Here is a 26,353-nt window from a genome sequence, read left to right as displayed (position 1 = left end):
ACTCTAAGCATAGCATGCATAGCAGGATAAGGCACATCATGGCTCAAGCAACTACCAGGTATGCTAGGTTGCAAGGTTCAGCTATTTACTGTGACAAGGATAGGTCATGCAAAGGAAGTGGGTTCAACTAACGTGGCAAAAGCATTTGAAGCATTTGATCCTAATGCAACAAGTAATTGCAGGAGTAAGAACATGGGATTTATCAGGATGATCAAAAATGGTTGCCTACCTTGTTGCTCAGAGGAGTGACAATATCCGTCAAACGGATATTCGATGGAATCCGGGGGAGCGGAGCCTACCGAAAGGAATGACAACAATCAATAACAAACATATGCAATCAAGATGATGCATGAGCATGGCATGAGGATGCAAGGTGATAAACTAATATAGCTAGCATGTATTAGGTTTGAAGTTGATTTGAATCAAATTCAAATATCACTTCAAACGAGGTACTCTCGGATACCATTTTAATTGATTCGACCTGATGCTCAGATCAAATTGATGTTAACATGCATGGGATGACATGTTAGGTTGCTGGTTTGTAATTAGGACAGTATTTGATCATGTCGATCATAGTGAAATTCAAATATTTTCCATATTCCATTTATAAAGTATTTATAAGAATTGACTTATTCAATAATCTACATGTTTGGATTCTGTAACATTTTCAAACATGTTTGAAAATGGCATATTCAGATTCCTTGGATTTTTCTGATACTTTTTCATATATAAATTATTTTCATTGGAGTTACAGATTAATTTCTTTGAATTTTTGAAGTTTTAAACATTTCTGGCATTATTCTTATACTGGAAATCTCTTTACTGCATCAGCATGACATCACCAGGTCCAACTGGCCGTTGAAAGTCAAACCTGACCAGTGGGACCCACCGGTCAGTTTTAGATTAAAATTAAACCTAATTAGCTAATTAATCTCACTGGACCCACATGTGAGTGACTTATCAAATTATTATTATTATTTTTATTATTTCTAAACTCCCAGAGGCTGGCCCCACACGTCAATGGCTCAGGCCAGCTGAGATCCACCGGCGGCGAGGTCGTCCTCGCCGGCGGGGAGCCTCCGGCGAGCACCAGTACGTCGGAGGGGCTCGGAAACGGCGCACAGGGGGCCAAACTCTGCGCGGAGAGCACCAGAGGAACGACACTTCTCCCGCGGGTTCATTTTTGCACTTAGCTGGGGCTGATCTGGCCGGAGATGACGCCGGCGACGAGCTTGGTGGCGGCCAAGGTTCGGGCGTCATCAGGGTATTCTATACAGAGGGAGTTACGCACGGGGCTTAGCTCCTACGGCATCTACGCGACGGCCTGAAGCTGCTGGTGGTCTCAGAAGGACGAGTTGATCACCGGAGGGCTACCGACGACGAGCTCCCGCGGCAGATCTCGTCGGGCTCCGATGGAACTAGGCCTAGAGGAGGGGATCGACGGGGAGATCTTAGGGGAAAGATGCGCAAGCTCACGAGGAGTGCAGTGGTGGCGCTAGCTTGCTCGAGGACGGCCTGGAGAGGAAGAACGCCGGCGACGAACTTCGGTGACCCGAGGAAGAAGACGACTGCGTCTCGTCGTTTCGCTGCGTCTCGGCGTCCGGCTCGTGGCTAGAAAGCTTCAGGGAGTTGCGGCGGACCTATTGCGTGACTTAGGAGGGAGAAGGGTAGGCTAGAACGACGGCGAGCTCGAGCTCTGCTCGGGCTCCAATGGCGGCAGAAAGAAACGAGGCAAAGGGGGAGAATGAGCTGGGGAACGGATAGCTACGAGCTCGGGGAGGTTATCCCCATGCTTGCCATCGTGAAGCAGCGGCCAGGCAGCCAGGGAGCTGCGTGGAGGCGCGCGGCGACGCGGCGGCCACCTCCTGCTCCTGCTGGCGAGGAGGAAGACGACAGGAGCAGATGGGCCGGGCTAGGTGAGCGTCAGGTAAGGTTTTTCTCATTTTCTTTCTGATTTGTTTCTGTTTTGCTATTTCATTTACTTGCTATTTATTTCAGCTCCCAAATAGTTTGTAAAAACTATTTTAAACACACCAAAATATTTGTTGGAATATTTCCAACCATTCCCAAAGTTTTCAACATTTTTGAAAGTTTAAAGTTTCTGATTTCAAATTTAAAACTTGAAACGAGTAGCTTTTTGCATTTATTTAAAATGCTTAAAGTGTCAAGAAAAAAGTTTTCTTCATTGTTTATTTACTTTCATGATTTATTAGAAAGATTGAACTTTTCTTGAGGCCATTTTGGGTTCATTGATTTTAACTAGTTTGAATTTCCTTTAATTTGAGAAGTGGCTAGGGTTTGTTGAATTTTCCTTCACCACTTACTTTGTTCTTGTTGAGAATTTCCTAGATGCAATGCAAAGAAAACATGAGCACAAAGCTAACTTGCTTAAGGGGTCAGGGATGTGACATCCATACAACACATATATAAATATAACATAATCCATACAACATATATATAACATCCGTAATCCATACAGTACATAACACATCCGTAATCCATACATCATATATATAACATCCTTGATCGATACATCATATATATAACATCCTTAGTCCATACAGCATATAACACATCCATAATCCATACATCATATATTTAACATCCTTAATCCATAGCACATCCATATATATAGCATAACACATAGCACATCTATATATATAGCATAATCCATAGCACATCCATGTATATATAGCGTAATCCATAGCACATCCATATATATATATATATATATATATATATATATATACATACATATATAGCGTAATCCATAGCACATCCATGTCATAATATTTGGCATTACTACATAAAATTTGGCATTACGATAAATGTCTTCATGTCAATATCGTAGTCCAAAGAACATCCGTATGACAACCTACAAAATGAAGTCATGCACATATGTTAGATTTTGGCACACAATAAATAAAGTTTTTCATGTCCATAACAACAAAATAAGGTGCGCTAAATCATTTGTACCTAAATGAAATTTTTCGCCGGTCAATAGTTATAGATTCACACTAAGAGTTCTGATTTTTTCACTAGCTAGATGCCTGATGAAATCCCCGTTAGAGCCACTACCAAAGATACGAGGTAAAGTATAAGGACCTGATTATCATGTCTGAGAGTTATAGCCATAGTATATGGTACGTACTGATCTACAAGCACCAATAAAACACGTGACTCTTTATATCTAGCATGAAAATACTTAAGGACAGGCCCGGCCCCTGAACGCAAGGGGGCCCCAGCCTGCATGTTAATTTGTATTGGGCTGGACCAAAGTAGCTGGGTCATAATTTCTAAAAGGTATTTATTAAATTCTTATAGGCTACGCAAATTTGAAACTGATTAGTGTATTTGGTTCTTGTTACTTTTCTTCCTTATGTTCTTGTTAATGTTGGAATGGCTATCTACTCATACATTATACATGCCAGCCGCCCCCAACATTAACAAGAACACAAGGAAGAAAAATAACCATAACCAAATACACTAATCACTTCAAAATTTAATAGGGACTTCAGCTTCAAATTTGCGCAGCCTATAAGAATTTAATAAATACCTTTTGAGAAAAAAAGAATGGTTGTAGATCAGTACAAATTTAATAAATACCTTCATATAAGCCATGAACGCTCTTATTGCCAGTAAACGAAAGGAGCGACTGCGTGGTATTGTCAACCTCAGATAAATCATCTACATGAAGTGTCTGCCCATCCAATAGAAAACAATCCTAGTCAGTCCGGTAGCTGCAGTCTGTCTAAAGAAATAAGGGAAAGTTGAAGAATCAAATAGAACCTGGCCCAGGTCGAGTGTTCGGATTTTTGAGAACTCAAGCAGGTCGTCTTCGGTAGCCTCCTCCACTTCAGCCTTGCAAAGGGGCATAGAAAAGCAAACACCCTTCAACAATGCAGCCACATGGTCACACAATATGATTGTAAGTGACAATGATATTTTAACCCAGTACAAAGATTTAAATCAACACAACTTGGATTAGCTTGGAGCAATTCAATGCCCTAGAGACCAATGTACCAAGTCAATATTTCATTCCTATTATGGTACCAAATAAGGGTAGAAAATTGACTTCAACAACCAAAAAGATATTTCTTTCAGCAAAATGGGCAAAAAAATAGAATAAGCATTGGGTTAATCACAAAAGTATTAAAGATGCTTTATTCACATGTGTAACTAGTATGATGGTGTAACTCATATGCCGTAAGTCCCCAAAAAATGAAAGAGGGAAATGAAGAAATCTAGAATATACTCTTTTACATGAAGAAATGAGTACTTGTCAACCAATAAGTTGATCTACTTAATTGAAATAATTAGAATTTAGAAGTTGCAGGCAGTAATGTACATAATTGTTGGTTCGTAACAGAAATGTGGCACTTTAATAGGGATTTTAAATAGAAATGTGAAAACGATGATGAGGTCGGAAAAACGAAATGAAGGACTAACCTGTTTCGGTAGTAGTGACCTCATGCCACGTGTAGATTGTGACAAGTAGGCATTACAGGACTGCTTCTCCAAACAGTTTCCGCTGATAAGTAGAGCAACAAATTGTGTCGTATAAACTCAGTAACAAAAGTGATGTTCAGTAAGATGAACGAGGGTGAGTCATAGAATAACAGTCTAGTAAAACCCAAAGATTCAATAATTCCAAGGAAAATGAAATATAACTGCAAGCGAAGGTGATCATGAGACAAATGTGGAATCTTAACGAGTTCAGAATTCTTTGTACATGTACAAAAACAGTTAAATTTCCATATACTTATCAAATTATTATGAAGGATCGATTTCTGAGGAGCAAGAAGATACCATAGAAGATATTCAACAGATTCTTCCGGAACATGTATTAAAGATTCTAAAAAGAATCTTCCCAATCCTGATACCTTTTGTCAATGAACTCTTTTTCTACATGCCAGAAGGAGAAAAGGTAAAGAGATACATCCAGGAAATTACGGGGATATTTTATCTTCAAAAGCAAACAATAGTGCAGGTCTAGTAATTAACTCCTTGTGCAGTTGATGAGAGCATAGCAGATACCATGGGAGCAGGTAACATGGATTGTGGATATACCCATAACTGCAGTGCCTTTGAGAATAAGAATTCCTTGTTGCTCTCTTGCCTCATGCGTCCTGAACTTTGAGGCCTACCATTATAACTCTAAGCAAGGGGCTAGGCAACACTGCCCCTACAACTTGTACTCAAATTGTGACACCTGTTCCAGGCAAGAGTTATTATACTTTGGGCCTTTGAGACAGAAAATCTAAGCAAAACTAAACAAAGAAGAGAGGGTTCAATTTGCAAGTAATTTTCAATTATTCTTCCTAGTGACCGTATGTTGTACTAGACATGATATCACTTGGAGCACTGGATCATACCGACACCAATACCTAATTGAAATATCTGGAAAAAAAATTGCAGGTGCAGTAAGCATCCAATGAGACTGAATGAGTGACAGACACATACCATTTACATATCTGATTTTCAGAGTGTCAATCTAAGTTATGTCACCAAATCAAGATACTCATGAAATTTCTCTGGGAATGGTGCATTTTCTAAATGAAAACAAGAAAGAAATGCAAGAGAAGCTAATGCATACCGACCACTTCACAGAAGATGATGAAACAAACTGCAGGGTAGTCTTCAAGGTGAGATCCAAAGGAGCTTTTTTTCCTGGTATTGGGATCTTGGAAGGGCACATCTCTGAAGACTTCAAAAGAACATCACCAGCCTGGATGTTAGTGCCACTGGAAGCTCCGGAAGCACGACGAGCTCCGAACACTTTCAACACTTTGTCCTACACAAAGCAGTAGACAGATTACAGGATGAGGTAATATATACATATATAGGAGTGCATTAGGTAGATATTCCTTACCATATCGAATTTGCTAGAGCCAACCACCTTCTCATCGCCAATGTGAAGCTCTGATACACTCCGCAGAGCATTCTTGCTGTGTTTCTCAGCTTTCCTAAAACCTGGTTTTGCTGCTTCCGCAAGCGATGGAACAGAAGAGTCCAACTGGGCAGAGTCACCATCACTGCTGAATTTTGGAAAAAGAAATGCAAATAAGAGCATGGATATGGCATGAAACAAGATCCACTGCCTCTGTAAAATAATTACCTTGGAAACGGAGATCCTGCAGACTGTGAAGATGCTACAGTATCAGCAGACTTGGGAGCCTTCTTGTTGTTCAGTAAAGCATCCTGCTTTCAAGATATTAGAACAAGTTAATTATATAACAGAACAAGTGGTTCACAACGATGGTGTCAAATACTTGCAGAGCAATGAGCACCACTATGGCTGGCAAAATGAACAATGTCTGACCTTACAATTTTCTTTCACAACCTTTCTGGATTTTTCAACTGCTCATCCTGCAGGAACCAATCAATGGAACAAGTTTCAGTGTCCATCTGCGACCCTGTAGCATATAATGCTAGCTTGCTGGAGGGCTTGCTACATTTTAAGTGTGTAACGTATCGATGTAAGGTGGAGACGAAGCTCTGGCAGGCCTTGTTTTACATATAAACCCTTTGTAACAAAAATACGAAATACTTCAGTGCCTATGGTTCTCCGGAACGCATTCGCAGGGGAATACTGTATATATATATATATTAGAAAAGGAGGATGCCCCCGGACTCTGCATGTGGAATACTGTATATGGTCCTCTTATTTCTCTTAATCTCCCTCATGCACCTGCCAAGTATTTACCACCTCTCTCTCCTTGATCCATTTATCAGTTAATGACACTATAGTAATTATACTCACTATAGCGTTCATCACTACCAGCGGTTCACTAGTAGTTTCATTTTGCTAGTGACTATTCATTGCCTTTGAGTACTAGTACTAGTACCAGGGAAAGCTTGTGGGGCCCTTTTTAAATTCATAGCAGCCAAATTTTGAAATATATAATCTAGATTCAGAGCAACCATTTATGTATAACAGAGCCATTTATGTAACAAAACACTGAATTTGGATTCATATCAGCAATGTTTCAGATAATTCATAAATCAACGAGTATTCCTCATACCACATACTCATATCAGCCATCAATCCAAAGAGGCTAGCACATCTGAGCCTGAAAACAACGGACACAAGTTTAGCACTTTGATAACAACAGTCCAACGAGGATTTCTGGGCAGCACGTATAAGAACACAAAATTCTGCACCATATTAAAGGTAGCACGAGAATCATGAACCCCCAGCACAAGCCCCCAACATAATCACTTCAGTGAATGGAAATAGAACTTAAATCATGGTTTGAAAGTTCAGAACCTGATACCTTGCCTACAAAATTGAGCGATCATGAACAAACGGTAAACTGTAACAATAAACACATAATTGTTTCAGATCACAACTTGAAATGAAGTAGAGGACTGAGATGAGGTGAAGGTAGCACTCAGAGCAGAGCAAGACTCGGAACAACAGTCAATCAAGAGAGGAAATTACTGGTAGCACTAGCGAGATAGAGAGCCCCCACGATCCCTTCGAACAGTACTACTTTTGGCTGATGTAATCATTCAGTGCCGTGGGTCAAAGAGAGATAGGGATTCAGAAAAAATAATTACTACAGAGTACTACCCACCAGCCATTGGTTACCAAATGGGAGGAGGGCGCTGGTGGGGACCGGAGACAGGCAGGGAGGTCCGACGGCGGCTGGGCACCGGCGGCGTCAGCCAGGGAGGGCACTGGCGGTGGTGGAGGGAGGCCCGACCGGAGGTGTGGTGGAGGGAGGCCCGACCGGAGGTGGCCTACCCTCCCGCCATGTCGCGCAGACGGACGACGACGGCCGGGGAGGGCACTGGCGGCGGCGGCAGGGGAGGGCCCGTCGGCGGCAGCTGGGAGGCTCGCTGTGAACCCTAGAGGAGGGAACCACCAGTCACGAGAGGGAGGGGCTGTTGCACTCGTTTTTTTATCCGGTGTGTTCTTTTTCCACTCGCGGGACGTAGGGCAGCTGTGTTTTTACTCTTTGTCGTCTTCTATACGACGTAACTGACGGCAAAGACTAATTTTTGCCATCTTCTCTTGCTAATCCAAGACGGCAAAACTGCCAGCCGTTTGGGTCAGTTAACACGAGCTTTGACATCTTTTTTTGCCGTCATCCGTAACATAAGTAGACGGCAAAAATCATGCCTTTGTCATCATCTACCCAAATAGTTGACGGCAAAACTATTTTTTGCCGTGTGGTTTTTTTACGTTTGTTTTTCGTGATTTTTGACGGAAGTAACTCTTTGCCGTCTGCCCATGACGGCAAACTTCCCGTTTGCCGTCTGCCCCGACGATTTGCTGACGGCAAAGATTATACCTATCATCAAAATAGCAGATTCCTGTAGTGTCAATCTTATTATTAGGAACGACAATTATACCACCTTTCTTAGGGACACAATGAACGGTGCTTACCCATGTACTATCAGCAATAGGATAAATTATACCTACTTCCAGAAGTTTGAATATCTCAGTTCTTACCACCTCCTTCATCTTAGGATTGAGACGTGATACTTGTGATCTGTGTTGGGTTTTTCGTGAAGAGGAACAGGTTATTGCAACACAATGTGGGTAAGTATTTCCCTTAGTTATGAAAACAAGGTTTATTGAACCAATATGAATACCAATCCTCAATCGTCTTCAGTGGCTGCACACAAAAGAACAAACAACTTGCACCCAACGCGGGTAAGAGGGTTGTCAATCCCCTTGATTTCGTTATTTGCAAGCAAATGAGGTGTGCAGATGATTGTAGATAATTTTAAATTGCAAAATAAAATAAATGCAAATAAATAACAACAAGGTAATGAACGTGTTTGTAAATATATAAGTGAATATACCCGAGGGCCATAGGGTTCTCTAGTGCCATCTCTCATAGAAATAATATATGGTGGGTACACAAATTACTATTGGGAAATTGATAGAAAAGCGGATAGTTATGCAACTTCCCCGGCAATGATCATATGTATATAGGCATCATGTCCGTAAGAAAATAGGTCGACTCATGCCTGCACCTACTACTATTACTCACCCATCGACCGCTATCCAGCAAGCATGTACAGTATTAAGGAATACAGAGTAATGCTTGGTGAACGATGATATGATGTAGAAAAAGTAAGCTCAATCAATATAAATGAACCCCATCATTTTATCCTTAGTAGAAACCACAAAGACACATCATGTCCCCTTCTAGCACTGGGATATAGAAACTCGCCAGGTTGAACCAACTCCAACACACTACTCCCACCGAAGAAATATCCATCTAGTTGTCCAAACTACATCAATAGATCAGAGAGCATTACGAAGCTAAAATGATAAGGAACATAAGAATCATAAGATTAGAGGAGACTCAAATATTTATCATGAATAATCTGAACATAAACCCGCAATTCATCGAATCCCAACAAACGCACCATACTTAGGGATTACATTGGATAGCTCAAAGCGAAGATGCGATAAACATGGTATTGAAGATCAAGAGAGAGAGAGAGAGAGAGAGAGAGAGGTTTCCATCTTGGTACTGCCTACAGACTCGTAGGTCTATGGTGAACTAGTCACACGTCATGGTGAGGGCAGCAAGGTTGATGAAGAATCCCTCCATGATCGATCGCCCTCCAACAGGGTGCCAGAACGGAGATCTAGATGGCCTCCCATCGGAACAAATACTTGCGGCAACGAAAAAAGTGTTCCAAGAGTGCCTCTGATATTTTAGGGTAAAATATAATTTAAAGTCTAGAGAGGGGCATCGGGAGGCGCCTGAGGGAGCAAGCCATCGGGGCGTGCCCCCCTGTTGGCGTGCATGTTGTCTTATGGGCCCCTCATGGCTCTCCTGGCCTCCATCCGAAGCTTCCATGTCTTCGTTTGGTCCAGAAAAATCATAAAAACATTTTGTGGCAATTGGACTTCGTTTGGTACTGTAAACCTGAAAAACCAAAAACATGCAAAAAACAACAACTAGCACTGGATTAATAGGTTAGTGCTCAAAAATATTATAAACTGGAAAACAAATGCCCAAAAAGTATCCGCGAATTATAATATATCAGCATGGAACAATAAAAAATTATATATACGTTGGAGACGTATCAGCATCCCCAAGCTTAATTTCTCCTTGTCCTCGAGTTGGTAAATGATAAAAACATAATTTTTTATTTGACATACTACCCATTATGTAATATTTTGTCTGTATGCTCATTGACAAACGATGAATTAGTAAAATTAACATATAAATATTAAGTATAAGAAACAAAATCATTGAGTTTCAAAGTATACAACCCTAAAAGAGTGTTTACCCCGATTCATCTTATTATATTAGCAAGGCATGGCTCCATCTTCACCACATTAATACAAATGTTAAGCACCATGGTGCCCAAGTCAGGCAATTGAATTGTAATTTTTCAATATGCATCAACTCTTTATTCTTCACACAATACATGAGCGTTAATCATTGGACATAGCATATAGGTGGAATAGAATATGGTGGTAGATATCAAAGGGGTAAAAGGTGGAGAAGATAGTCGCAGATCAACCAGCGTACCAACGATCTATGGAGATTCTCATCGATAGATTTCAATGCAAGGAGTAGGGATTGACATGCAGAATGATGCAGTAGATATACAAGTGTATGAAATCATGCAGTAGATCTACAAGTGTATGAAATCTCAACTGAAGCTAAGTGGGCGTGCATCCAACTTTCTTGCTCATGAAGGCCTCTGGCATTTGAGGAAGCCCGTCATTGGGATATACAAGCAAAGTGTTAGAGCATATTTCTCGAGATGTGGTTTTGGTAATTAATGACAATCCCTATGGACTAATGTTTGCCTTAATTTATATTTGAAGGATTTGTTCATACGCACATCTTGAAGTCCATCTGTTGGTTTCAAGGAGTTTATATGATGACCAAGTGGGTATTCAAGGTATTATCCAAAGAATTGTCATCAAGATACTAGGTTTATCAAGACTAAGTCAAAGAGTGAATCAAGTCGATCAACACACAAAGCATACGAGATGTACCGAGAGGGATCAAGAGACCCCATGGTATTGTAAGCATTGTCCATTACGCTTAGTGTAATAACCCATGTTCTTCGTTAGAATTCTATGTGGGGTTAGGTGTGTTTCCATGGGCTCGCATCAAGAGTAAGATCTCATACAACCCATGGTGGGTGACGTCAAGTGGTGTTCGTCATCAAGTTTGCGGTGTGCAAGTTCAAGTGGAGCATCACGAAGGTATCATGCTTGAAGCTTACCGTCCATTGTGGTGGCAATGGACTTGTGAAGATGTGCTGAAGAGTGGCTCACCCATAGTGAGTATGGGGGAGAAATCAACTAGTCTTCATCAAGCCAACACAATCAAGAAAGGTGGTCCACCTTGAAGAAGTCAAGATCATCATCATCAAGCTCAAGTGGACTGTGGGTATAGGTTTGCCCTTGGTAGGTTTTCTGTCTTAGGATAGATTGTCGTACTGTCAAGGGGGGCTCTCAAGTGAGTAGCTTGATCATATCATTCGTTCAAAGCTCAAACCATTTGCATCATTGCATCATATTACTTGGTTCTTGTTTGGAGGTTCTCTTTATGAATTGTAGAGCTTATGGTCATCTTCATGACAAGCTCGAGTTCACCGAAAACGGAGTCCATATGCATCTTCTATGATGTTTTACATGATTGGTTGTTTGCCAGTTCTGCATTCATAGAGGTTTCACATCTCTATATCATTGGCATTTTCTTAATTGCATGCTCTTAAGATTGAGTTGAATCCAACAAGCTTGAGTTTGCTCAGTTCGGAACTCGTATGTGAAAGTTATGGCGGTTTTAGTGGTAGGGCAGTTTTTCTCTCTCAAGCAGAAGTACCGCTCGGAGTTGAGTGATACTATCGCTTGGGCGGAAGTACCACTAAAGTTGAGCGGTACAACCGCTTAGGCGGTACTGTCGCTCCCTACTTTCGGCCTCACTTTCGCTTATGTTTCTAGTTTCTTGATTTTTCTTAGAAATTACTTTGGAGCGGAAGTACCGTCCTGAGCGGTACTTCTACTCTGTTTCTTCCTTGTCAGTGAGTAGCGGTAATATCGTTGGTTGGAGTGTTAGTACCACTCCAGCGGAACTGCTGCTCCCCCTATCGCGTGTCTGTTGGCTACCCGGCTTGTACTTCCGTGCAAGTGGAAGTACCACTCGCACGAGTGGTACTACTACTCTTGCACGACTTATGGGTAAAAAAATGTCACATTTTCTACCTCTATATAAGGGGGTCTTCTTCCCCAATGGTCTCTAACTCCTGAGGTCGTATTTCCCCCCCATTGTTGACCTTCTTTGAGCTTGCTAACTCTCAATCCTTCCAATGATTCTTGCTAGTTCTTGAGGGAAAAGAGAGAGGAGATCTAGATCCACATTTCTACCAATCACATTTCTCCTCTATGTGAGGGGAACCCCTTGGATCTTGATCTTGGAGTTCTTTCTGAGCTCCTTATTCTTCCTCTCATATTCCTCCATAACTTTTGTTGTTATGGAGGGATTTGAGTGTGAGGGACTTGACCACTTCATGTGTTCTTGCCATTGCATTAGTTGCATCGATTTGAGTTCTCCACGGTGATACGTGGAAGTGAAAAGTTGTGAAGTGTAAGTGCATCTAGTGTCCCTTAGTGATTTTGGTGGTTTGAAGACTTATAGGTTAAGTATCTAATGTGTTCATGAGTGTACACAGGATCTATAAGTCGCTGAGGAGTTTGAAATATACGATGAATATCGACCCCTAAAAATGTATATCTTCGACTGAAGAAACTAGTCTTCTGGTGAAGACTTTGATCGCGAAGAAATTGCGATGAAATTGATATTCCTCATGAAGATATTGAGGATGAGGAATTCGGTGTGTCCTGAAGAGAAACGATCTGAAGACTTTGAAGCGTGACGATTTATTCTTTCTGTTTCATTTTCTTCACTCTTGAGTCATAGGAACACCGTACTGTTAAAGGGGGTCGAGGTAACACTTTGGAATGAATTTCCTCATGATGCTCAACCCAAGCCTAAATCTACCAAAAGCCTCAAGTGAGGAATAAGAGAAACTTGCGGACTCTGACAGTTGAGGGTCCCGACCGTTGCCGCAATTCGTGCCAGATCACCGATCTTATCCACACCAACGGTCATATTATTTAAGGGCAGTAATGTCAAATCATGTTGGGATGCTCCCAGGCTATAAAAAGCTGCCCCCCACAACAATTAGCTGGTTGGCTGCTCCGTGAGAAACTGACACTTGTCATTTAGAGCAACCCAAATTCCTCAGAGTCTTCGAGAGTAAATCATCAGCGAGGAAATATCCCAAACACCAAACCACAAACCAAAAACCAAGTGATTGAGCATCACTGAAGAATTTGTTCCTGTGTGGGACTAAAGCCTTTTACCTTTGAGAACTGTGCATCCTCTAGAAGGTTAGGCGTCATGGTCTAGAGCAATCCAGCAGTCAATTGTGGATTGCCGGGTGACCAAGTTTGTGAGGGTTTGGAAGTCTGCCCTGAAGACTTAACACGAGTGTTGGGCGAGAACTATGTGTCCTTAGCTCAAGGAGAATACGGTAGGGACTGTGTGTCCTGGGACTGTGTGTCTTTTGGTTTCAATACCAAGCCGCTCCAAACCAGACGTACAACTATCACATCAGTTGGAACTGGGTCATCAACCAATCTATTCACTGTGATTTGGGTTCTATTTCTTTAACTCTTTCAATTCCTCAATATTCTATGTTGAAGATTTTCATTGTCACTGTTTGAAGAATTTGCTGAAGACTTTCTCTGAAATTCCTCAACCTCAAATTCTTCACGCGAGTTGATCCTCACCTGCTTTCTCTCTGCATGCATACTGTGCAAACTGTTTTTCATATTCCTCATCTTGAAAACTGTTGTAGTGATAGTTTTCACCCCTGGTCCTTTGCTGTTTCCTGTGCAAGTTAGTCATCAGTGAGGAATTTCCTCAAAAGGAATTTCCTCAGTGATGAAATTCTAAAAATCTCCTATTCACCCCCTCTAGTCGATATAAAGCACTTTCAATTGGTATCAGAGCAAGGTACTCTCTTGTTCTATGTGATTTTGGTTTAACCACCTGGAGTTTTAGTTATGTCGACTGCATGCATGATCAAGGTTATTGCAGGATGTCCTACTTTCGAAGGAAAGGACTTTTCCTTCTGGAAGACCAAGATGTAGATGCATCTACAAGCTATTGACAATGATCTCTGGTATATTCTCGAACATGGTGTTCCTCTCATCACCGCTACTGTCTGTGCTACTGATGTGAAGAAATTCAAGAAACTTGATTCTCAAGCTAGGAATATCATTTGTGGCCATCTGAGCAAAGGTCTCTATGGCAGAGTGAGTGCTTTGGGCTGAACAAAACTAATCTGGGAAAGGCTGTCCAAAGTAAATGAAGGAGTATCAACCCAGTGTGATTCTCGTGTTGATGTTCTTCGCAATCTCTTGAATTGCTTCAAGAGGCTTGACAATGAAAGCTGCCAAGATAACTTTGATCACCTCACTGACATATCAAATGAACTGCAAGCACTCGGAGCTCAAGACATTACTGACCATGAAGTTGTGAGGAAACTGCTAAGATCTTCGGATTCATCATTTGATACTTTGGTTCTGATGATTCAAGAAAGACCAGACTATAAGATGCTTGATCCTGCTGATATACTCGAAAGACTTAATACTCATGAATTCCAACAGGAAGAAAAGAGAGATCTATATGGACCAGTCTACTCTAGACCTCGTGCACTGAAAGCCAAAGCAATTTCGTCATCTGAAGAAGAAGACTCGGATTGCAGCATTGGTGATCCTGAAGAACTTGGACAGGAGCTTGCAATGCTCGTGAGGAAATTACGAAAGTTTACAAGACGTGGTCTATTTGGTAAATCTTCAAGAAGAGATATGAGGAAATGAGAATCTTCATCTGAGGACTACAAGAAAAGGACCTGCCACAAATGCAAGAAATCAGGTCACTATATTGCTGATTGTCCTCGTTGGGTGAAGGAATCAAAGAAGAAGAAATACAAGGATGAAAGTTCTCACGACTCAAAGAAAAAGAAGAAATCTTAAAAAGCCTCATCCTCAAAGTCCTCATCGCACAAGAAGACAAGTTTCAGAAAGGCTCGGGCACTTATTGGCAAGGAAATGGATTCTGAGGCAGAATCTGAGGAATGTGATGAAGAGGAGGGTTTTGAAGAAGACTCAGAATCTGGACAGGCTAGTCTTGCACTAGCAACCACATTCTTCAGTAAGTCAATCTTCAACCTTGAGGAAAATGACAACACCATCCACACTGATTACTATGCTGATGACTCTGCTCCAACCTATTGCTTCATGGCAAAAGGTTCAAAGGTACCGAATGATCTTCCTCCTCTGATTCAAGTGACTGTGAACATGATGATTATAAAAAACCCAGTTACAGTAAACTTGCTATCATTGCAACTAAACAACAAACTGCCCTCGAAAAGCTTCAGAAACTGCTAGATAGAACCGATGACCTGTTGAATGATGAAATGAATCTTACCCAAATTCTCACTGAAGATATGAAAAATCTTCAGTCCAGATTTGATAATCTTCAAGATCGTCATGCCACACTCCTCGCTGATCATGAAAAACTATCCTATGAATTTCTTCAAAGGAAACTTGATCTTGAGAAGCTGATGATTTCTCATGATGATCTTCGTATGGAAAATGATTCATTACTCACTCAACAGATCAGTGTCGCTCAGGTTGAATTCGTTCCTCCATGTCTTAAATGCATCGAATGTGAAACTGCTAATTCTTCACCAGAATCATCAAATGCTTATATTGCTACAAATTCTTCAACTGCTCATGTGGTATCAAATACCTCACTTGAGGAAACCACAAATGTCACTGATGCAAACGCAGGGCTGAAGGAATTGTATGTGATAGGCATGTACAAAAGTCTAAAAGGGCACCAAACCCTTTGTGATGTGCTCAAAAAGCAGATTTTGAACAGGAACCCGAGGGAAGAAGGAATTTCCTTTGAGAGGAAATTGAATGCTGATGGATCATACTGGAAACCTCAGCAGTATCCCAAAACCTCATGGGTTGCTGCTAAAGGGCCTCCTGTTGATCCATCCAATCTAATAGGCTTTGCAGGTGAATTATCCTATTCCTGAGATGATTCATTCGACTCCAACTATAAACTGTTCAAAAATCAATCTGGTGAAGTATTTGCTCGATATGTTGGGACTAACTGCACGAATGGACCACCCGTGAGGAAAATCTGGGTCCCCAAAAGTTGCCTTGAAAATCTTCAGGTGAATGTCCTCATGACACCACTAGTGAAAAATTTGAACCCCAGATCTAAATCCTAAGGTGGACCAAAGTCTTCAAGAGGATCAAAATCCTCAACTGGTCAAAACTATGCTCATACTCGTGTTAATGCTCCAAATATGCAGGGAAATTACAAGGGACATGAATATGAGTATTACTCGTCAAATCATTATGTTCATAAATCCTCAAAGAATTTCTGTGCCTATTCATTTGAATACTCTAACCCCCTATTGGGAAGAGAAGTGCATTAGCTTCAATGCCCCCTTTCTCATATGGTGCTCGCAGGATGATGAATTCTTTACCACCCCTTCAGTTGTGGGTGGTGATGAAATTGAACTAATCACTTCTGCAGGACACGTCTCCACATGAAAATCATCATCTGAAGAAGTTGCTGGAGACCTGAAGAAAATGCTTGATAGAACGCAAGCTAATATTGATGAAATGAAAATATTTAACGCGTCCTCAAATTAATGTTTATGATGAAATTCCTATCTGATGAAATTGATATCATATTCTTCAAGTCTGAAGCATATGAGATGGTAAGCTGTACTAATTCATCTATAGGATGACAAACCCAAGAGCACTGAGTGGGTTCTTGATAGTGGCTGCACACACCACATGACTGGTGACAAAAGCTTGCTGATGAATATGCCAATGACTCCATCACCCCTGAAGCAAATCACTTATGCTGACAAAGGTAAAAGCCAGGTATTGGGACTTGGCAAAGTGGCTATTTCCAAGGACCGGCATATGGACAAAGTGATGCTTGTTGAATCCCTTGGGTTTAACCTCATGTCAGTCCTAATGCTTTGTGATCTTGATATGGTTGTTATCTTTGGAAAATATAGATGTGTTGTCATCATGGAATCTGACAGATCCAAAGTCTTCGAAGGTGTTAGAAGAGGGGATTTGTACATTGTTGATTTCCCTACAAGTCCTCAACCAGCCACATGCTTACTAGCAAAAACTTCAGAACGGTGGTTATGGCATCGAAGACTTGGTCATGCAGGCATGAGTAATTTGCACATGCTGGCGAAGAAGAAGCATGTCATTGGCATCGAAACTATCAAATTCCTCAAGGACCACCTATGCAGTGCTTGTGAGTCTAGAAAAATGACCAGATCCAAACACCCCTCGAAGACTATCATGACCACTACTCGTCCATTTGAATTGCTTCCCATGGATCTATTTGGACCTACTCATTATGCCACTCTAACAAATGATGCATATTTATATGGCTTTGTCATAGTTGATGATTATTCCAGGTACACTTGGGTGCACATCATTCTGTATAAAACTGAAGTGTAGGAAGTCTTAAAACGATTTTCCTCAAGGGGCTCGACGAACTTCCGTGTCAAGATCAAACACATCAGGAGTGATAATGGGACATAATTCAAAAACACTGGTCTTGATGCTTATCTTGATGAACGTGGTATTACTCACTAATTGTCTGCTCCTTATACTCCTCAACAGAATGGCGTCGTCGAAACAAAGAACATGACTCTGGTTGAAATGGCACGGACCATGCTTGAAGAATATCAGATTCCTCGTTGTTTCTGGCCTGAAGCAATCAACACTGCTTGCAATATCATCAGCAGGGTATATCGTCACAAATTCCTCAAGAAAACCTCATATGAACTCCTCACTAACAAGAAACCCAATGTAACTTATTTCAAAGTCTTCGGTGCAAAATGTTGGATTAGAGATCCTCACCATAGCTCAAAGTTTGCACCTAAGGAACATGAGGGTTTTATGCTTGGTTATGGAAAGGACTCGCACACCTACAGAGTCTTCAACACCTATCACAACAAGGTTGTTGAAACTGTAGATGTGCGGTTCAATGAAACTAATGGCTCGCAAAGAGAGCAATTGCCTCCTGATCCAGATAAGCTGTCTCGTGAGGAAGAAATAAAGCTCAAAGCTACTAAAGACATTGTTCCTACTGAGGAAATCGCTGAAGAAATCACTCCCAATACTGATGAAAATCAAGAAGATGCTCCTGAGGAAATTGCTCCAGAACAAATTCCTCAGCCCAGATGAAATCCTCAACCAGCTCATCCGAGGACTACAAATGAAGTAGAACTTGACAAAATCCTCGATGACATCAACGCGCCAGGTCGTCTCACTCACTCAAAAGCTTCACACTTAGTTAACTTTTGTGGGCATTCTTGTTTTGTATCTATCACAGAACCTTCAAAAGTTGTTGAGGCTTTCATGGAACCTGAGTGGATTCAAGCCATGCAAGACGAACTTCTTCAATTCAAGCTGAATGACGTATGCGATCTCGTGAAATGACCAAATCCTCGCAAGCACAATATCATCGACACCAAGTGGATTTTCCGAAACAAGCAAGATGAGGATGGTAAAGTGGTGAGGAATAAGGCACGACTTGTAGCCCAAGGCTAAACATAGGTTGAAGGAATTGATTTCGATGAAACTTTTGCACCTCTTGCTAGACTTGAAGCTATTCGAATACTACTTGCTTATGCTAATCATCATAACATTACCTTATATCAAATGGATGTCAAAAGTGCATTCCTCAATGGTAATCTTGAGGAAGAAGTATATGTTGCTCAGCCCCAGGTTTTGAGGATCCAAAGAATCCAGACAAAGTCTTCAGACTCAAAAATGCGCTCTATGGTCTCAAGCAAGCCCCTCGGGCGTGGTACGATACATTGAAGGAATTCCTCATGAAGAAAGGCTTCAAACCTGGTTCACTCGATCCAACTCTTTTCACAAACTCCTATGGCAATGAACTATTTGTGTGCCAGATATATGTCGATGACATCATATTTGGCTGTATTGACAAACATTACAGTGATGAATTTGCTTACATGATGATTGAAGAATATCATATGTCTATGATGGGGGAGCTGAAATTCTTCTTAGGTCTTCAAATTTGTCATGAGCGCAATGACATCTTCATATCACAGGAGAAATAGCTCAAGGATGTTCTGAGGAAATCCGACATGCATGAATGCAGAGGCGCCAAGACTCCCATGCCTACCAACGGCCACCTCTGCACTGATGAAAATGGTAAAGAATTCGATCAGCAGGTATATCGCTCAATGATTGGCTCTTTACTGTATTTATGTGCATCTAGGCCAGATATAATGCTTAGTGTTTGCATGTGTGCACGTTTTCAAGCAAAACCGAAGGAATCACACCATAATGCTGTGAAGCATATTCTTCGGTACTTAGCTCATACACCAACACTAGGATTATGGTACCCCAAGGGCTCAAATCTTCATCTTGTGGGATATTCTGATTCTGACTATGCCGGTGACCGTGTGGATCACAAGTCAACTTCTGGCACTTGTTATTTCCTCAGAAGATCATTAGTCTGCTCGTCCTCAAAGAAGCAGAACTGTGTTTCTCTCTCTACTGCTGAAGCTGAGTACATTGCTGCTGGATCATGATGTGCTCAATTGCTATGGATGAAGCAATCCCTCAAGGACTATGGCATCAACATGAAGAATGTGCCTCTCTACTGCGATAATGAGAGTGCAATCAAGATTGCATACAACCCAGTAAAACATTCGAAGACTAAGCACATCCAGATTCGTCATCATTTTCTTCGGGACCATGTCCTCAAGGGCAATATCCTCATCGGCCATGCGAAGACTCATGATCAACTAGCTGATATCTTCACCAAGCCCTTGGATGAGAAAAGGTTTTGCAAGTTGCACGTTTCTTGAAGAAAATCTGCCAGTGTTATCAGAATCCTCAAGAGTGCAAATTCCTTAGCAAAAGCCTCAGCTGAAGAAAATGGAAAATGACAAAAAGCAAAAGGGTGGAAAGAAACTCGAACAAAACACTGCAATTGATATCCCTGAGGATATATACCTTGACTATTGCATGCCATATGAGCAAGAACCAATGCCAAAGAGGAAAATCAGGCTTCAAAAGATAGAACACAGGTGGGCTAAGGAGTGGAAGGAATACCGCTTCGTCACTCCAAAGTATGTGAAGAAATTCGCCCTTAAGCCACCTGGCAAAAGGCCTCCTCTCGAGGATCATCAGGTTGCACATCCGTCAAGCCTCAAAACTATTGACGATTATCCTGAGGAGAAAGACAAACACTTGTCAAAGCTTCAGAAGAAAGCAGAAGCTGCAGTGAGGAAATTCAATGAGGAATATGCTGCTGCTACTGGTGCCACCTCCTCTACTACTGAAGATTCAGGCACAGCTATTCCTCAAGTGAAGCATGTGCCATAGAAACCAAAGGCTTCAAAGCCTAAAGAGCAATTGCTTCAGAACGCTGCGCCTGTGCCTGCGCCAAAACCCTCAACATCCAAACATGCATCAAAGCCTGAACACAAGGAGATTGTCAAGCAACAACCTGCTCACTCCATCTCCTCTGTTCCATCTGCTACGAGCTCGGAGACAAAGTCTTCACCAACACCTTTGAAGACTAAAATGACTGCTGGAAGAGGCATCAGACACAGCCCAAGCAAAGTCATCAATGTACCTTCTGCACGAGAAGGAAGTGATGAATATGATGATGAAACTCTTCAAGCCATCATCAGAAACAAGCAGGAACACGTCGCACATGCTTCAGGCAGTGTCATTCCTCTTTCCATGGACCCAAAGGTCCTGTTGGACTACATCAATGTCTGGTATGATGACCTTAACACACCCATTGATGACTTGAAGCTTCCCCCTGGTATCAGCCATATGGTGGCCACATTCATCAATGAGGCCAAATGGAAGGAGACGCAAGCCAAGCAAGCAAAGGCTGCAAAGCTGAAGAAGGAGAAATTCCTTAAACAGAATCTCCTAAACCTGACGCCTGATGCTCTTGTATCAACCCAGGCAGAACCGAAGACTTTAACCGACAAGTATACCAAACTATCTGATCGTCAAAGTCTCAAGACCAATTTCATCAAGTTTGCAACCAATGCAGTTGATGAATATGTCAAGAAGGCTGCTCCTCCAGCTGAACCAAAATAGCCTGAGTGGTCTGAGCCCAGCTATTTTGTTCAGCTCACAGAAGAAGATGAAGAAGAAGCAACCCCTGCTGAGGAAATGCCTCAAGAAAGCCGTGATGATGCACCGGTTATTGAGGAAATAGCTAAGGACATTCCAGCTGATGAATCTGTGCTAGCTGATGAATCTGCTCCAACTGAAGAAAGTGCTTCAGCTGAGGAAACTGCCAGGGCTGATACTGCACTAGCTCCTTAAGAGAAAATTCCTTCACCTCAATCCTCGAAGGTGAAGAAAAGGGTTCCATCTGCATCAGACGTGAAGAAAGCCAAAGCCGTCGAGAAATAAGCAAACAAAAGAAAAGCTTCTTTAACTCCAAAATCATCAGAGGCGAAGCGTCAAAAGACTCTTGATTAAACTGCTCCACTGGATGTTGTGCCTCTGAAGATAGCTCCATCATACACTATGGTCCCTTTTGGAATTGACTACGTCATTCCTGAAGAAGATGGGGAGATCCCACTTGATGAGGAAATGAAGGACGTTGATTCTGACGAAACCATGGATGAGGAAATTCAAATTGATGACATTCCTTTGTCCTTCGTTCCTCACAAGACACCTGATGAAACTGCACAAGGATCAGCTACAACAACTGAAGATTTTGCCTCCTCCTCCAAGCAAATTCCTCACGCTGAGGAAAACCCAGAAGAAAAACCTCAGCCCGAGGAAAATCCTCAACGTGAGGAAAATCCTCATCCTGAGGAAAACCCTCAACCTGAAGCAAATCCTCAACCTGAGGTTCAGGCCGAAGAAAATCCTCAACCTGAGGAACAGGCTGAAGAAAATGCTCCTGCACCCAGTACTGAAACTGCTATTGTGGTGGTCAACACTGAGACTGCAATGATAGTAGCTCCTCAAGAGAAGCAGCATAATCTTCAGCCTATGCAAAATCAGCAATTTTTCAAAGAGGCCAAAGTTTCGGAAGGAAGCATTCTATGAAGAACGTATGTATTTCATCGGCAACAATCCTTATGACAAGCTTCGCATCAGGCACAGGAAGTTTTGGACAAGGACTCAGCTCAACTATTATGCATTTGTGTTGTGTGGAAGAAACAAAATATTTCAGCACACGCATATTCCTCATGTTGAGTTGGAAGAAATTCCTTGCTTCGCCCCAGTCCTCAACATTCTTCATGAAGCCGGACTGCTGCCACTTTGCACTAATATCTGTGACTGGAACAACAATATCATTCTTCAATTCTATGCAATTTTGCACATCTGTGGAGACCGTAAGGATATCAACACTTGGGTGCTGGACTGGATGACACATCACGCACATTACAAGGCCACTGCTACTAAGCTGCTGCGAGTACTTCCGATGTCAATTCCCTCAGGACATGTTGTGATGATGTATGAGGAACGGGAGTTGCCCAATAAGTTGATGGAAGTCCTCATGAAGCCTTTGCCTAAGGATCAACCTCCAAGAACGACTTTTCTGGTTCAAGACTTGAAGTATGAACCCAGGACTGTCTACTGGATTCTGTGCAGTGTCATTGCTCCAATCAAGGGCCATGATGATGAAGAAGTGTTGTAGGCATCATGAAGAATATCCTCTTCAACATCATCCATGGCATCCCTATAAACCTTCACGACTTCTTCCTGATGACTCTAGCTGACAATACTATGTCACCCTTCGACCTGAAGATTTATGCTCCATGGATCATGAGATTCATCAAACGCAGGTCACGCATCAACTATCATGCTGATTTCAACAATCACATTGGATATATGCCTCCTATCATAGTCAACAAGAAGACTTTTGAGCCTGTTGAAGGAAAAGGAAAATCAGTCATCGATAAAGGTAGTCGGCCCCTTGATGGCCAGTTTCGTGAACCAGATGCATATTCTTCATGGGATGATACTGAAACTCAGGAGCCACCTACCCTAGTTGCCCCAAGGGTGATGACTAACCGGGAACTACTCTTCAGTCTTCATCAGAAGGTCGATCGGAATCACAAATGGGTAAAATTTCAATTCAGTGCCATTGTGAAAACCCTCAATGAGACCCAAAATGCAGTGAAGAAAAATCACTAGTGTCTTCATGAGGTTTTTGATCGCACCTGGGCCACTTTGGGTCATTTGAAGACTCAAGAAGAACTTGAGGAATTGGAATTCACTCAGGACTTCGACTGGTCGTGGCCGCCCAAGAGGAAATTCAAGCCAATCCTAGTTCCAGACCTTGAGGACAGCTCCTTTTCTTCATTCCGCACTGCAGAATCTGATGAAGATCAAGAAGACACTGCCACCGGCCCTAGGAGGAAGACCGCCAAGAATCCTCACGCGTCTTCTTCATCAGCCAAGAAGTGAAAATCTTCAGGTGAGTTAGTCCTCAGTTTTGTCCCTTTTCGTCACTTGATGACAAAGGGGGAGAAATCACGAGATATATTTTGGGGCTTATGAACTTTATTAAGTTACGAAATCTTGGTTCTTCTGAAGTTTTTTATGTAATGAGTTGTAACTTAAGCCCGATGGTACTCTGACGCTTTTGAACGTTTTTCTTCGCATGCTTATTCCTCAAAATATTAATGCACACATGCTGAAATTTGTCACATACCATTTTTCATCATGCATTCTCAAATTCTTCTATATGTCATAATGCATGATTTACAAGACTGAGGGCGAGATATCCATGATATAAATCATCAATGTGCATTTGCTGTGAAAAGCGAAATCCTCAGTATATGCACAACTTCAGGGCGAGTCTCTCTGTATCTTGATTTCAAATTCCTCAAATGAGTATTTACACTTCATATTTTTATTCCCGTCGAAGACTTAACCTAATTGTCATCAACCACCAAAAAGGGGGAGATTGTAAGTGCATCTAGTGCCCCTTAGTGATTTTGGTGGTTTGAAGACTTATAGGTTAAGTATCTAATGTGTTCATGAGTGTACACATGATCTATAAGTTGCTGAGGAGTTTGAAATATACAATGAATATCGACCCCTAAAAATGTATATCTTCGGCTAAAGAAATTGGACATCTGCTGAAGACTTTGATCGCGAAGAAATTGCGATGAAATTTATATTCCTCATGAAGATATTGAAGATGAGGAATTAAGTGTGTCCTGAAGGAAACGATCCGAAGATTGTTCTTCATGGATGCTTTGACGTCCTAGAAGCTTGGTGGTGCCTCAGGGTTCAATTATTGTGGTGTGAAGCTCCAAGCAAGCGTAGGGGTCTCCAATTAGGTTGTGGAGATTTCCCCGAGCATTTGAGTTTACCTCGAAGCCATATTCCATTGTGGTGAAGCTTCATGGTGTACTTGGGAGCCTCAAGGGTTGTGGAGATTGCCCCAACATTGTTTCTATGGGTTCGGTGACCACCCTCAAGGGTCCCTTAGTGGAATCACGGCATCTTGCATTGTGCGAAGGCGTGAGGAGATTACAACGGCCTTAGCGGCTTCTTGGGGAGCATTGTGCCTCCACGCTTCTCCAAATAGAGATTAGCATCCGCAAGGGTATGAACTTCGGGATACATCATCGTCTCTGCGTGCCTCGGTTATCTCTTACCCGAGCCTTTTACTTATGCACTTTACTTTGTGATAGCCATATTTTTTCTTGTTATATATCTTGCTATCACATAGTTTTTTATCTTGCTTAGCATAAGTTGTTGGTTCACATAGGTGAGCCTAGTTGTTTTAGGTTTTGTCCTTTACTAATTAAACGCTAGTTTTATTCCGCATTTGTTCAAGCCTAAGTCGTAATTATTTTAAAGCGCATATTCACCCCCCTCTAGGTGACATCCACGTCGTTACACCAAGTTTATTATGAAAAGGTAATTCCCACTAGCATATGGAAGTGATAACATAGGAGACTCTCTATATGAAGAACATGGTGCTACTTTGAGGCCCAATGTGGTAAAGGATAGTAGCAAAATCCCTTCTCTCTTTTTGTCTCATTTTTCTTATTATTATTTTTTCATGGTGGGCTGCTTTTTTCTTTTTTGCTCTCCCATTATATATATATATATATATATATATACATATATATATATATATGGCGGGCTCATTTAGCCTCCCCCATTTTTTCCTCACTCGGACAATGCTCTAATAATGATGATCATCACACTTTTATTTACTTACAACTCAATATCAAGAACTGATAGGAAGATATGACTCTATATGAATGCCTCTAGCAGTATACTAGGATGTTCAATGAACTAGCGTGACATGTATCAAAAACATGGTGAACGGTGGCTTTGCCACAAATACTATGTCAGCTATATATGATCATGCAAAGCAATATGATGATGAACGAACTAGTCATGTAACTTGACGATGAAATTTGCATGGCAATATATCTCAGAATGGATATGGAAATGCCATGATAGGTAGATTTGGTGCTGTTTTTAGGAATATATAATGAGGCTTATGTGCAACAGAGTGTATCATGTCACGGGGTTTGGACGCACCCGTGAAAGTTGCACCGATCCTCGAGGTGAGAATGGGCTATGCACGGTACCGAAAAGGCTAGAAAATATGGAAAGGTGAATATGCATATGTCCATGGTGTCACATTAGTCATAAAGAAGTCACAAACTTATTGCAAAGTTTTTTAGTTTTGTTGAAAATCAAAGCACTTTCTTCATGCCCCGAGCGAGGAGGTTGGTAGGAGTTAGCCATCGCGTCCCCGACTCGAAACAACACTAGGATTTCAACGAGGAATAGAAATCCTCACACATCATAAGCATGCCTTTTTAATTTTTAGATGAACATAAAGTTAGCACCTCTTAATATCAACACTTCTACCAATCAAAAATTATGGACTCACACCTTTTTCATATTACCAAATCAATGTCATTAACATAAAATTTCTTTATATGTGATAGATAATGGTTTTGATTTCCATTGATTGAATACCTATTATTTCTGGACTAGTCTTATCACCCATGCAAATTACCGTCTCTATTTATTCATCCCTCAAACAAATATAAGTGAAGAACAAGATCATATTATTTCTATAAAATCTACACGCCGTCGTGCTCAAAAAGATACAAGTGATGCACTAGAGCAAGTGCCAAGCTCAAAAGATATAAGTGAAGCACATAGAGTATTCTAACAAACCATGATGAAGGTGTGTCTCTCTCAAATAGGTGTGTA

At 41.5% G+C, this 26,353-nt stretch overlaps 1 pseudogene; it reads right to left on the bottom strand.

Annotated features, from left to right (window-relative positions):
- Positions 1-3,545: 3,545 nt before the first annotated feature.
- Positions 3,546-7,587, bottom strand: LOC123396551 (annotated as a pseudogene).
- Between the last annotated feature and the right edge of the window lie 18,766 nt (positions 7,588-26,353).

This window comes from Hordeum vulgare, chromosome 5H, assembly GCF_904849725.1.
Source record: "Hordeum vulgare subsp. vulgare chromosome 5H, MorexV3_pseudomolecules_assembly, whole genome shotgun sequence".
Lineage (NCBI taxonomy): Eukaryota > Viridiplantae > Streptophyta > Magnoliopsida > Poales > Poaceae > Hordeum > Hordeum vulgare.
This window is presented reverse-complemented; position numbering and strand designations above follow the sequence as displayed.